Here is a 13,565-nt window from a genome sequence, read left to right on the forward strand (position 1 = left end):
GGGGGGTCCCTCCGCTGCACCCTCTCATAGTCTGGAACCCCTCGGGGGATGTCCTCCTGCCATCTTAGGCCTGCTCCTCGCGGGATTGGGCATAAGTTGGCAGTCAGACATCCTTCTGGCAGCCCAAGAGCCCTCAAGGGATGTCCATCCCATGGGGAGCAGGCCTAAGCCACAGTCGGACATCCTTAATGCTGCCAAGGAGGCCGGAGAGGCTCCCACAACCACCACTGTGCTCACAGCCATTAGCCTGGCTTGTGGCTGAGTGGAGCTCCCCCTGTGGGAACACACTGACCACCAGGGGGCAGCTCCTGCATCGAGCGTCTGCCCCCTGGTGGTCAGTGTGCATCATAGTGACCCACCATTCTGCCATTAGGGTCAATTTGCATATTGCCCTTTTACTATATAGGATATGCACACAAAAACATATACATACATATAAAATGTACTATGTATATATCTGGCAGTGCTTTAAGATGAATTAAATAGAACTGCTCTCCTCGGGAAGCTTACAAAAAATATGCAAGAAAGCCACATAAACTGATAAGGATGAAACAAATGAATGGGTGTTTGGGAGAACTGAGAACCATATCCAGTGTTGGTGGGGAGAGGATAGGACATGAGATTGCGGTTAGTAGCTGGGCATTAAAGAAGCCTTTCATGAGGGAGTTGTGGCCCTGGCTGGTCTTGGTTGGGCATTGTCTCGTGCACCAAAAGGTTGCTGGTTCAATTCTTGGTCAGAGCACATGTCAGGGAGGGAACCGATAAATGTTTCCCTCTCACATCAATATTTCTCTCTTTCTCCTTCTCCCTTCCTGTCTTTCTAAAAGTTAATAAAATCTTTTTTAAAAAAAATTTAAATTCTTTATTGTTTAAAGTAGTATACATGTCTCTGTTTTCCCCCATTTATCTCTCCCTGGCCACACCCACCCCCACTTAACAGGCCCTCACTCCCCTACTCTCTGTGCCCATTGGTGATGTTTATATGCATGCATACAAGTCCTTTGGCTGAACTCTCCCCTGCCCCCACCCTCCCCTTCTTTCCCTCTGAGGTTTGACATAGAAGCATTAAACAGACCTTTGTTTTCTTTTTATTCTTTTTTTTTTCTTTTTTAAGAGGGAGTTGTGTGACTGAGTTACTATTTAGGTATGGAATTCCAGGTCATGCAACTTGGAAGTGAGAAATTTTCATAAGTCTTCATAGGCCCTGAAAAGTTAGGTCACTTAAAGATTCTGGACTTTGCATTTATTTTCAAACTTTTTTTTTTTTTTGCCATCAATACTAGTATTGGTATAAACCTAGCTAAACAAGATGCCTATTATCTCTCAAATACTCTTATGGGAAATTTACAAAGAATGGACGATTTAAACTGTATGATCAATATTTTTTATGAGATTTATCATTCACACAAGACATTTATGCTGTATGAATTGAGAACTGCATTTAGGTCTCTCTGCCTAATTGCTTCATATCAACTACTCTACACAAACACACATGGGGAAACACACACACACACACACACACACACACACACACACACACACTACTCTACAATGGGCTGCCAAGGCCATTACAATTTCCTCCCTGATAAAATCCTTAATTAAAATATTATGTTTCTTGATTGCCCCAGTTGAAGCACATCTGTATTACCTGATAGTTGTGACTAAAATATTAATATTTTCTTTAATACATAATTATTTATTGATGATTTTCTATTTTGTGGCCAGCACTTGGCCCATTCACAATCCTGAAGGAATGAGAACAAAAACCACATTTTGATTGAAGGTAGTACTTTAAGGCATTTTAATCTTGCTTAATGAGAGAAGCCCGGGTAGAATGGTGTTTTTGGTGCGTGGTGAAAGCATGAGACTGTGTGAAGATTTGGAGTAATTGGAAAGCATGAGACAGGGGTGCAAAAATGAGCAAAGGGCATCAGAGGAAACTAAAGCCGCAGTTCTTGGCACTGCCTCAGGTTAATCCTTTATATTCTTGGTTTACGAGAATCACTACCAAATTATAACATACATGGTAGAAGGTGAGTCACGCTGTAGGCTATTTACTGTGGTCCAGGCCTCATAACAGCCAGGCGGGCAAAGAAAGGAGAAACAGTGTCAAAGACATTTTAAAAGGATATGTTTGTGGAAGGACACGGGGTGTGAATAGAGAGGCAAAAGGTGCAGGAACATGGAGAAGGACTTCGGTAACATTTACTGGGTGTCCTTGACTGATGAGTTGGAGAAGTGCAGCCCCGAGCAGTCACTGTCATGTGGCAATGATTTTACATCAACAGCAGACATATCTGGTAGCAGCAGGAGGGAAAAAGAAAATATCTCCTCTGATTGAAATTCTTAGGGGATTCACGGAAGAGAAGCACAAGGGCCCGAATTGGAAGGAGGCAGGCATCATCATTGAAATCTGTTTTCTTTAAGGAGAAAAAATCCTCTGATGAGTGCAAGTGACTGGAGTCTTGCTTCCCTCCTTTGTAGTTCATTTTAGAAATGATACCCTTGCCTGCCTATAAAAAAATGTTTGAGACTTAATTCAGAATGACATCTTCATTTAGGCCATAAATGTTTGAAGTGTAAACTTAAAATCAAAATCGTTTTCCGACTCTCTGCAACATGAGCAACCCCTAGGGCACGCCAAGTATTTTTATATGTATAAATTGCTTTTGCTGTACAAAAGTTTTTTAAAATTCAGCCTTTGTGTCACAAAGGAAGGCTCAAAGGGTTTAAAAGGGTAGTACTCTCAGACAGAGCTTTAAATTCAGCTATCCGGCAAACACAATTTAGTTCGTATGTGTCATGAATCTAAGTCTCTTTAAAACGAAAAAGAAAAGAAAACATTATGCTCATGGAAAGCAATTTATAATGAGGCCATCACCAATAATTGTTTGTTTTAGCTGTAACGTGGTGGAGCCCTTTCCTGCCTGGATGGAATCAACTAAAAATAACCATGTTTTTATTTTTTCGACATTTGCAAACAGGATAGGTTGCCGCGAATAAGATGCCAATGTAAGCCATTCCACGCCAAAGCAGATTTTTAGATGAAGTAAGAATAACACAAAGTATGGCACTGTTTTTCGAGCTTAACAACTTGTGCAATTTAGTGACTTTTAACCTTAAATTTCAAAGGATACTATTTATTTTAATAATGCTGTTTACCTTTGAATAGCTATGTTTGCCTTTCCCCAGATGTGCACCCCAACATTTCCAGACATGACCTAACTTGTCTGCCTAGGGACCTGGTACAGATGTGGCACAGTCTGTCTACATAACTTAATTAAGAGTAACACTCCGCCGCTCAGGATTCCGCTATATGGTGGCCTACCTTTCTTGACAGAGCTGAGAAGCAAGATTGAAACCATGAAACATGCACAATCAAACCTGCGACCACAAAGTCCATGCAACAGAGCAAATGCATTTTTTTTTTTCTCTTATGAACGTTCTCTTAGAATTTACAAAATCTTATTTTACTGACAGTTTTAACAAGCTTAGCTCTCTGGTTGCCAAGCCCACTGCCTATTAGGAAGCAGCAATTAGAAAAGGGAGAGGGGCTGTTAGGACTAGCACAATTGCAGTAGGGAATAGTGACAATAAGGGTGTTGACAGAAAATCTATTAAAAAAAATACAGAAACTCAAAAAGCACAGGAACAGAACTATTTAATAAGGAAGAGTAAACAGACCTACAAACTTTTATAACCCCTGAGGGCATCATCATACAATAACTCGTATTCCTAATGATGGCCAAAAGACATTAGGGAATGTTACATTAGGTTCAATAGTTTGAACTCTGTTAAGAAAACAAAACAAACAAAAGTATACAATTCATAATTCATTTTGGACGGATTTTCATCCGGAATAGTCATCTTAAAAAAAAAAAAAAAAAGAAAGAAATGAAGGAGGCTTGGAGGACTAAACTTTTAGCTTAACTGTCATGTTGCTTTTTGCTCATTATCCAACATGACGAGTCCCACTTACGAATTTAAACAACTACCATACAATATATGTTTTGGATAATGAGACTGTCCACACTTTTTTAGAATCTACCCAACTTCAAGATCATAATTTAAAATGTAGTCAGTGAAATTTTAATATGGCTACTGTGTCCAGGCGGCTGAATTAATATACAGCCACATTTTTCTGGTCTGACTAAAGTTTCAGGTTCAATATCCATATGGGCCTATTTTCTTTGTCTTGTGCTTCCATTTATCTCCCAAAATGGCACAAAAAATAAATTCCTTTCTCCTCCCGGAAAAGTAGCCTCATCATTAATTGGAATAAGATCTTATTATCTATGTATTTAAAATAGAACTATAAAAAATAAAAAAAATAACTTGAAAAAATTTTTGTTCACTGAGTTGTTTTGTTTTGTTTTGTTTTTCACAATGGAGAGAGAACTAGCCCACATTACGTGCCTACAGTGGCAAGCACCATGTTCCTGTTACACTGACATTATCTTGCAATAAACCTAGAAGCTTAATTTTCAGAGGAAGAAACTGAAATTCATGCAGGGAGCCTATATAGCAAATGCAGGATATTCTCATTACCTTAAAGCCACAGCTAGGGAGGAGCTAAAACAACCTCTATAAATGTAGGCTAGTTGTTAACATTAATGGTACAAGCGAGCTTGACTGAGTTTCATTATGGTATTCTGTTCCCTGTTCAATTCATCTGGCAACGGAAACATTGAAATAAACTGCAAAAGGACATAGACATAGTTTCATTCTTAGCTCTAATGTGTTGTCTTGGACCCGTGTTATGTTTCCTAGGCCTTGGTATCCTCTTTTTTTAAAAAGCGAAGAGGAACCTTCAGCAACATCTACCTAGAAGCCAACACATTGTCACCTTATAAACAGTGAGCATAATTATATGTTTAACAATTAAGTTCCATAATACCGTCCATAATTATTAGGTTGTGTCTGCAATACTGAATTGAGTTAAAATGAAGTAAAAACACTTTTTTAAAACATATAATACTTTTATACTTGCTTCTGTCTCTGGGAAAGAAGCTGTCAGTTCTATGGAAAGGGTTAACAAATGCACATTTTGACAACTGTTCCTTAAGATATGGTGGATACATTCGGACAAAAATAGGAATTGTCAGTGTATGAACAAGAATGTTCATCTTGAGAGAAATTACATTTTTTATTTTTCATAAAGAAAGGCGTAATATGCAAAATAGATTTATCAGATAACTGTATATTCAAATCCCAAGATAAGCCCAACTTAATGAAGAGTGTAATTTAACACACATATTTTGGTTTAGCGAGGTATTAGCATTTAGAGGAAAATTTGAATTTCTTACATTTTGGAAACAACTAGGCATCCAGAAAGGAAAGAAATCCTAGTGTATATATTTATTGTTTTATCACTTAAATTTTCTTATCAAATAGTATTGATTATCTAGTTTATAATAGTGATAACTTAGTGTATCACTTGCATTGTTTTCATCAATTGCTTTTCCTTCACTATTTTTGTTGTTTTGTCATTTCAATCACAGCATTCGGTATTTCACATGTTTTTAACTATTCAAGTGATTATAGACCATTAATCTCAATGGTAATTATGTTCTTAAATTCCAATAGTTGCCACTAGGTTTTCAGAAATAAATTATCCTGAAAGGAGGCGAAGATTGTATAGACACTTTAGTGTGCATTTTGTTGTGCTGTGTTTAAAGGGAAATAAATTTCACATATTAGTCACAGAATAACCTAATTAGAGTGGAGAAAGGGATATTAATATTTATGGAGAAACTAATATACACCAGACATTCTCTAGTTGATTTATAGATACTGTTTAATGTTTTCATCATAACAGTTCTTTAAGATAGACATTATCCTTTTTAAATAAAAAGGTTCAGAAGCTCTATTTATAGAAAATAGTACACTTAGAATACAAGGCCATGTCAGTCCCTTTCAAAAGCAGGTCCTTTTTCAAGGATATGATGCTGTCTTCTGGCAATACCCTGTAATTGTTAATTTTCCTATGTGGTGGACTATTGACTAGCAGAATATAAATAATTCAGTATCTCTAAGTCTGCTAGAAACAAGGAAGGGGGTCAGATGACGCCTAGATACTTTTGCTGATAAGGCAAAATAACCAGGTTTATAGTCCATGTTCTTAGCATATTTGTTGCTAATTATACATTTATTTGCAATGTACAAACATTGGCAGGTGTGTGATGCTAGAATCAGTTCCTTTACCAGCTCTTTTCGCAAATAGTGAGTTCTTTACTTGGAATCTGCACAAACTGCTACTTCCTCCCTCTCTCTGTAATGTGCACTGGAATTTGTCGATGACATTTAAGCATGTGCGTTTGTGGCGTGCAAATATAAATATCATCATATAGCAAAATTCTCCATCACTTTATTTGTTCTGGAATGTACTAAACTGTGATTTAATGGGAAATAAACTGCTTTTTTGCTGGTTTAACCATAAAATGGTTTTGATTTATTTTAAGGCACAGCTTGTATTAGACCAAAGCTATCTCCGGTCTAATGGAGTCCAGCCTTTTATTTTATTTTCATAATTGCTTCACAGTTATACAAAATAATAAAAATAACTTAAGTAAGACTGTAAAATATATGGATATCTCAGTAAGACCACAGTTGATGTTGAAAATCTATCCAAAAAATGTTTAGCGATATTGGTTTTGAAGGTTTTCAACCGTTTATTCTGTATAGTTTAGATATGTTTGCAAGGCAAAAATAAAAGAATTTTGAAAAGTTAAAGGAGGTATGCCATATATTCACATCCACATCCCATTAAAAATAAGAAAAGAACAAGCACACTTTAAGGTTTAATGACTTAACCAGCCCACTCAGTTCCCAGGATATGAGTACTTGGCCAGATATATTTTATATCAAAGCCCGTTTTAAAGTTATTTCTTCCAGATATTTCTCTTAAAATATCTTGATAATTATTTGCTTTTTTTGAAAGGAATTTCTGATATATTTATTAAATTACTTTATCTTAACTTCAGAATTAGTGGTTAAGGATAGCTTCACTAGGCCATCCAAAGAGGACACACACACACACACACACACACACTTTTAGAAGGTAAACTCATTAATAGTTAGCATGCCTTCAATTCCTAATCACTGCAGAAGTAGGTTGTCTAACTTCAACGCTTTTCTCCTCCAAATAACTGATCACTCCCTTCTTCCAGCACCACTCCATCAGGCACACATGCTCAGTTCTGTGAGATACAAGCACGTCTATCCACATGAGTTATTTTGCATTGGGTAAGGGTTTCTTCTGAAGCCATTTCTGACAGGCTTATTCAATGAAAAGGAAGCATATTTAGAATTTATTTTAGGACAAATAGTACAGGAAACTATTTCAGAATAAATACCTCAGGAAAAATCATTGGATTATCAGTTCATAGGAGAGTTGTTCTCAAGGCGGAGAGGTTTTGCAGAGGAATAGTGGAGAGAGATTTATCCCAGGGACATTCCAGGGGAAGAGCAGAGACTGGATGGAACCAGAAAGGCTGAGAAAAGGATAAATTAGGGGGTTGGGGATCTAGTGTGTCTAATGCAGGGAACTGCAGAGGTTGTGGGTGGCAAAGAAAGAAGACACAGCTAAGATATTTCGTTAATATTACAATTTTGCCCACTTTTTAGCTCTTTAAAAACTTTTTTAACTTTTTTAAAAAGCACATCTTAACTTCAAGTATACAGTTCAGTGGCAAGTATATTCACATTGTCGTGAAACAAATCTCCAGAACTTTTTCTTCTTCCAAAACTTAAATTCTAAGCCAATGAAATGACAGTTCTCCTTTTCTACCTCTCCTCTCCTCCCTCCCACCCCAACCCCTGGTGACCACTGTTCTACTTTCTGTGAATTTGACTCTTTTAGGTACCTCATATAAGTGGACTCATGCAGTATTTGTCATTTTGAATCTGGCTTATTTCACTTAGTATAATGCCCTTAAGATTTATCCATGTTGTAGAATGTTGCCTAATTTTAACATTACCTATACTTAGACTTAACTTATGTCTTGTTACACATTCTGTAGCATTTGTGTGTGTCTGTATGTGTGTTCAGCTATTGTAATTTGGATTATAAAACTTTCCATGAATAACAATATATTTATATCATAATGTTAAAAGTTGTAAACACTTGACAGACTCCCCCCCCCCTCTACATTCTGAAGTATTTCTTGTGAATAAAGTAGGAATAGAGTGTGTCCCCTTTGCATAAGTTAGTATCATCAATTCTCAGCATCTTTGGTCCTTTGCCTAAAATGTCTCTCTTCTTACCAAATCTGGTTCCATCTTATTCTATAAGAGGAAACTCTCATCTCACTTTTCTTTTATGTAATCGCTTGGCTAATTCATCTCAGCTATTTCTCCTCTGGAGGCACAAAAATAGAATATAATGACTTAACCTGTTCAGTAAGCCTTACCTCATAGTATTCTTAGATTTAACTTGAGAACTGTTTCATTGATCTATGTTTGTCCATATTTATCTTATATAAAAAGGAAAACACAACATTTTAGATAAGGATTCCTCATAGTCACCTGCATTGATAATAGTAGTTTATTTCTGTCTTATGTTTGAAACTCCCTACTGATTTTTCTTATGCTGGTCACCTTAGGTCTCCTATTATTTCCTTGTTTACCATTTCACTCACCACTTGAATACTGGTATTACACTTATTTTACCATAAGCAAGTCCTCATGTATTTTCCAAAGTATCACCATTCTCTATTCGGTACCTCTGTTTACAACCCCTGGGTGCATTATTATGACTTTTCTCTCTCCTTACAGCTGTTTGTAGTATTTACCAGACTTTTATCATTTGCTATGTTTATGATTGTTTTGTTTTGTTTTGAATAGCAAACTTATTCTTAGAGACTGATTGTCTTTTTGCCAGTAATTTATTTAGCACAGGTTTACTGTGGGAATTATAATTAATTTCACAAGCCAATAACATACAGAATAATGTCTCTTAATAAGCCAAATAAAGAAGTAACATATTTCAAACAAATGGCAAATTGATTACAATATTGTTCCAGGCAATGGGAGATAAAGGAATAAAGACCAAATTTAACAGAGATGTATCTTTTTATAAAAGTTTGGTTCCTCTGACTTCCAGCTTCCAGAGCAAAACAAACAAACAAAAATCCCAACAAATGACCACGAAATTTCCTTGTTGGAAGAACGCCTTGCTAGATAATGAAGAGACTGAGTTGGTGCACACGCTAGGCTGCTCTGAGAGTAATCATTCCGGGGATCATTGCAGGTTTAGTACCGCTGATGACCAAAGAATTGCCTTGGCCACAGCAAAGCTATTTAGGTCAGCAAAGTACAACAGTGCCCAGACCTAAATGCTCCAATAGTCCTCGCCAACTCTCAGTACTTATGAAATCAATCTTCCCTTGCCAGTTGCTTCTCTACACTTTCTATTGATAGGCCTCCATGAGGCTCCTCAGCAGCGGAACTGCTGGGTGATTATCAGTGAACAGCAGATGAGAAGATGACATCCTGAAACAACTTACTTCATTCTTATATCAAAACACCTTTAATTCTATCCATGTAAGAAACATCCAAACTTGTAGAGAATTTTTTAAAGAGTTAATTTGAGCCAACAATTGCAGGGTAGCAAGATCTCAAATGTTTGAGAGAATAACTCAGAGTTTCTTTTATGTGCTTAAAATTAAGGGGGGAATTTAGGGAGATTACATGAGAGTGGGAGAAAGCCAGAGCAGGATTGGATTCTAGGATACTTAAAAAGGTTGTGTGGTTTCTTGGGAGTGATTATACTTATTTCAAATGTGTGTTAACCTAGAGGCACCAAAACAATGGACAGGGCTGCTTAAAGCAAATATAAAGCTTTTACTAAAAATGTTATGAAGCCAGTCAATGAAAGAAAAATACCACATGATCTCACTCATTTATGGATAATTAAGACCGTTATAAACTGATGAATAAAAATAGATACAGAGGCAGAGCAACATCGAACAGACTATCAAACTACAGCAGGAAAGTAGGGGAGGGTTGCGGGGGCCGGGGGGAGGTAAGAGATCAACCGAAGGACTTGTATGCATGCATATAAGCATAACCAATGGACACAAGACACTGGTGGGTAGGGGAGGCCAGGGGAAGGTCAAAGGGGGGAAAAAAGGAAAAATATGTAATACGCTTTGTAATACTTTAAGCAATAAAACAAAATTAAAAAAATAAAAATAAATCAATAAAAAGGTTATGTATAGGGCGTGATTATTCACCATGAGCTACACATTCAGGAATTTATGATCAGATTACCCTGCTAAGTTACTTTCCATAGAACCCCCTTTTTTTCTTGTACTATTTTCCCTTTTTGTCATAGATCAATCTGAAGGAGGCTTCGATGACCATCCTTTTGTCAGATCGTGTGGTCTCACAGTGCTAGGAAGACTCATCCCTTAGATGCCTCAATATCAATGTCACCTTGATGAAAGGGTGGACCATCGGGGATGGGGAAGTACCATAACCATAGGATGTGAGTTGAGGCTAAATTTTCCCAAAAAGGGAAGGGCAGGTAAATGGAAGGAAGTTGGGTCTTGTAGTCTTCATTGCAAAAAACACTCAGGGTCATTTCTACCCTAGAAACTCAAATGATCCAAGTTTTCTATTATCTGTATCCTAAAAACAACTCTTTGGGGGTATGTTTGATAAACACATAGATTTTTAAAAGTTCGTTTAAGTCATAAACAAGTGAATTTGAAATCATTAAAACAATGTACAGCAATTTTTATTCTTCTTACTACCTATCCTTGATTTCCATATTATTTTTAAGTTTAAAACAAATACATTTTCTTTTCCAAAACTTACATTAGAAGTTCAGTTGATTTGAATTTGTCAAAAGTATTATTTTTTTGATAAAAGATTATCATTAAGAGTTCAAGTATTGCTTTTGGTCAGAATCCTCAAACTACTTTGTTTTGAAATGCTTCTCTAAAGTTTTGCTGAATTCCTTATTTCCTTGCTGAGCAATTTTATTTTACTTGACTAGTTTTCACAATTATTTTACACATTTAAAAAATCAACAAATTAGAATTGAAGATCTAATTTGCTTTATTAAATGATTCACGAATCAGGAAGCTTCCTATCTAATAATTACAGTGGTGCTCTTAGAAGTTCAAAATGAAGGGTTTTTCTAGGCAGAAACTGGGCAAGATAAGCAAGTTATTAGCCAAAGGAAAGAGAATTTATTTCAGGCAAGAGATCCTTTTTTGAAGAAAGAGCTATAGGGGCCTGATTAGGAAATTTACCTCCAGAGCTTTGATCAGGAAATTCCAGGCTCATTGATTTAAGATTTGGTTTGTTGTCCTATTTTGTTTACTTTATTTATTTATTTATTTATTTTTTTAGTTTGTGTGTTTTTTTAAGCACATATATGTCAATTTTAACTTTGAAACTTCCCAGAATAAAGTTATGGAAAAATAATCTTCAAAATACTGTGTTTATGAGGAGAAGGTCTCCGAGCCTAACTATGTACCTGCTTTATTGTTGAGAATTAGCTATAGTCATGTGTCGTTTAATAAGGAGAATGCTTACTGAGAAATATAGTCATTAGGTGATTTTCTTGTTGTATGCAAATCATAGTATGCCCTTACACTAACCTAAATGGTATATCCTGTCAAAAACCTAGACTAAATGGTCTATTGCTCTGTATTGTAAGAATTCAATATCATAATTTGTTGCCCAACATTCGTATTTTTGCATTTTAAACTCTGCAGCTCCTTAAAGCGTGTGACTCTGCTTCTTGGCCTTAAAAACCATCTGCAGAAAAAATAGTCTTTCTGTGCTATTTGGTTTCTGTTGATAAGTAACCCAAAGGTTTTTGTTCTACAGTCCTGAACCAGAACTAGGATGTTGACAAATGTCTAGTCATATGTTATCCACTGTTCTTGTATCACAGCCTCACTTGCTGACCACTGAGTCAGCCAACTGTTGAAAAAGTCCAGTGACCCCTAGCAATCAGAAAATGCATGATCTAAGTTTGTAGTCTGGTTTCTCCTAGCAACCTATCTCTTTGATCATCAGCTCCTTGCAACTTTTTCCTTTAAAAACCTAGACCTTTCCCTTCCATTTTGCAATGTGTCTTCAGTTCATACTATGGGCTATGCTCTCTCATTTGCCAATCATCTATGAATAAAACCCTTAATTTATTTTGGATTTTTTAACAGTTCCTAGGCAACAAATTTGTATAGCATGTTACTATGCTGAATACTGTAAGCAATTGTAACAAAATGGTATTTGTGTATCTAAATATAGAAAAGGTAAATAAATACAAGTATAGTATAAAAGATAAAATGCTACGCTTGTATAGGGCACTCGCCATGGATGGAGCTTGCAGGACTGGGAATTGCTCCGGGTGAGTCAGTCTGATTAAAAAGAGCAATGTCAAATTAAAAAGAGCAGTTTCAACAACTCACCAATCAATTCCTCAGGAACCATCTCGAGGAACTTTTCAATGTCATTCTCATCCACACCCAGGTTAGAGTTGTTTGTAATGTCAACCACAGCCTTGTTGATTTTTTGCAAACTCCTCCTCTTGGCAAATCCTTTGAAGTTATGGATGAACCTCATGAGTGTCTTCTTCCAGGTGCCATTCATACACTCCTTGGTGACATCACTCCAAGCCCAAGCAAGGTTTTTAATGCAGTAATGCATTTAATCCATCCAGAATTACAACAGTGTCTTCCTCAGTTTCATCAATAGCCTGGGCAAAGGTAGCCTCAGGCAATCGGCCTTCAAAGCTTCTTTAACTCATTGGTCCATTGATTGATCAAAGGAAAAATAACACTTTGATATTGGGATGATGATCATCAACAAAAGGAGGGTGTCTAGGATTGTTAACAATAAGCATAATCTTGAAATGTATATTATTTTCCAAACGGTGCTTCTTTATTTTGCTGTCATAGCAATTCAGGGAGGCATGCTGGCAGAGGAGTTCTGTCACCCATGACTTCTTATTGCTCCTGTAGCACTCTGGCAAGCGTGTGCTTATTGAAATGCTCGAAGGCCCTGGGCTTCTCACTGTGCCAGATCACAAAGGGTTTCATGGTGTAGCCTCTGACTTTGCTCCCAAGCAAGATAGTCATCCTGTCCTTAAAAGCCTTGAAGCCTGGCATTGGCCTTCCCTCCATACAGATGAAATTCATTTCAGTCATCTGTTTCTGGGATAGGGAATTTATCATCCATATTGGATATTTGCTCTGGCAAGTCATTTTCTTCCATAATCAGCTTATGGAGAATTTCCAAAAATTTTTCAGCAGGTTCCACTTTAGCATGTGCAACAGTCAGTATCACAATATGTCATGAATAACAATTCTAGTGCTGTTTAAACGCCCCAGCACTAACAGTGAATTCAATAGCATATTTGTGTTCAGCCTTTATTTCAACATCATACATTTTTGCTTTGACCATAACCATTATTGTGTTGGAAGGATAGACTTCTGTTTCTGGTCTTCAGTTCTGGTCCCTAGAAGTTTCTCCATGTCTGATATAGGTTCTAACAGAATTGTTGTTAGTAGGTTGAGAAATAAATGTAGGTCATATATTTGACATTG

The 13,565-nt window shown here is 36.7% G+C and overlaps 1 protein-coding gene across 1 annotated transcript in view; it reads left to right on the forward strand.

Annotated features, from left to right (window-relative positions):
* Positions 1-13,565, forward strand: part of LRP1B (LDL receptor related protein 1B) — a 1,379,523-nt gene that overhangs the window by 195,858 nt on the left and 1,170,100 nt on the right. The window lies entirely within an intron of this gene.

This window comes from Myotis myotis, unplaced genomic scaffold (assembly GCF_014108235.1).
Source record: "Myotis myotis isolate mMyoMyo1 unplaced genomic scaffold, mMyoMyo1.p scaffold_m19_p_8, whole genome shotgun sequence".
NCBI lineage: Eukaryota > Metazoa > Chordata > Mammalia > Chiroptera > Vespertilionidae > Myotis > Myotis myotis.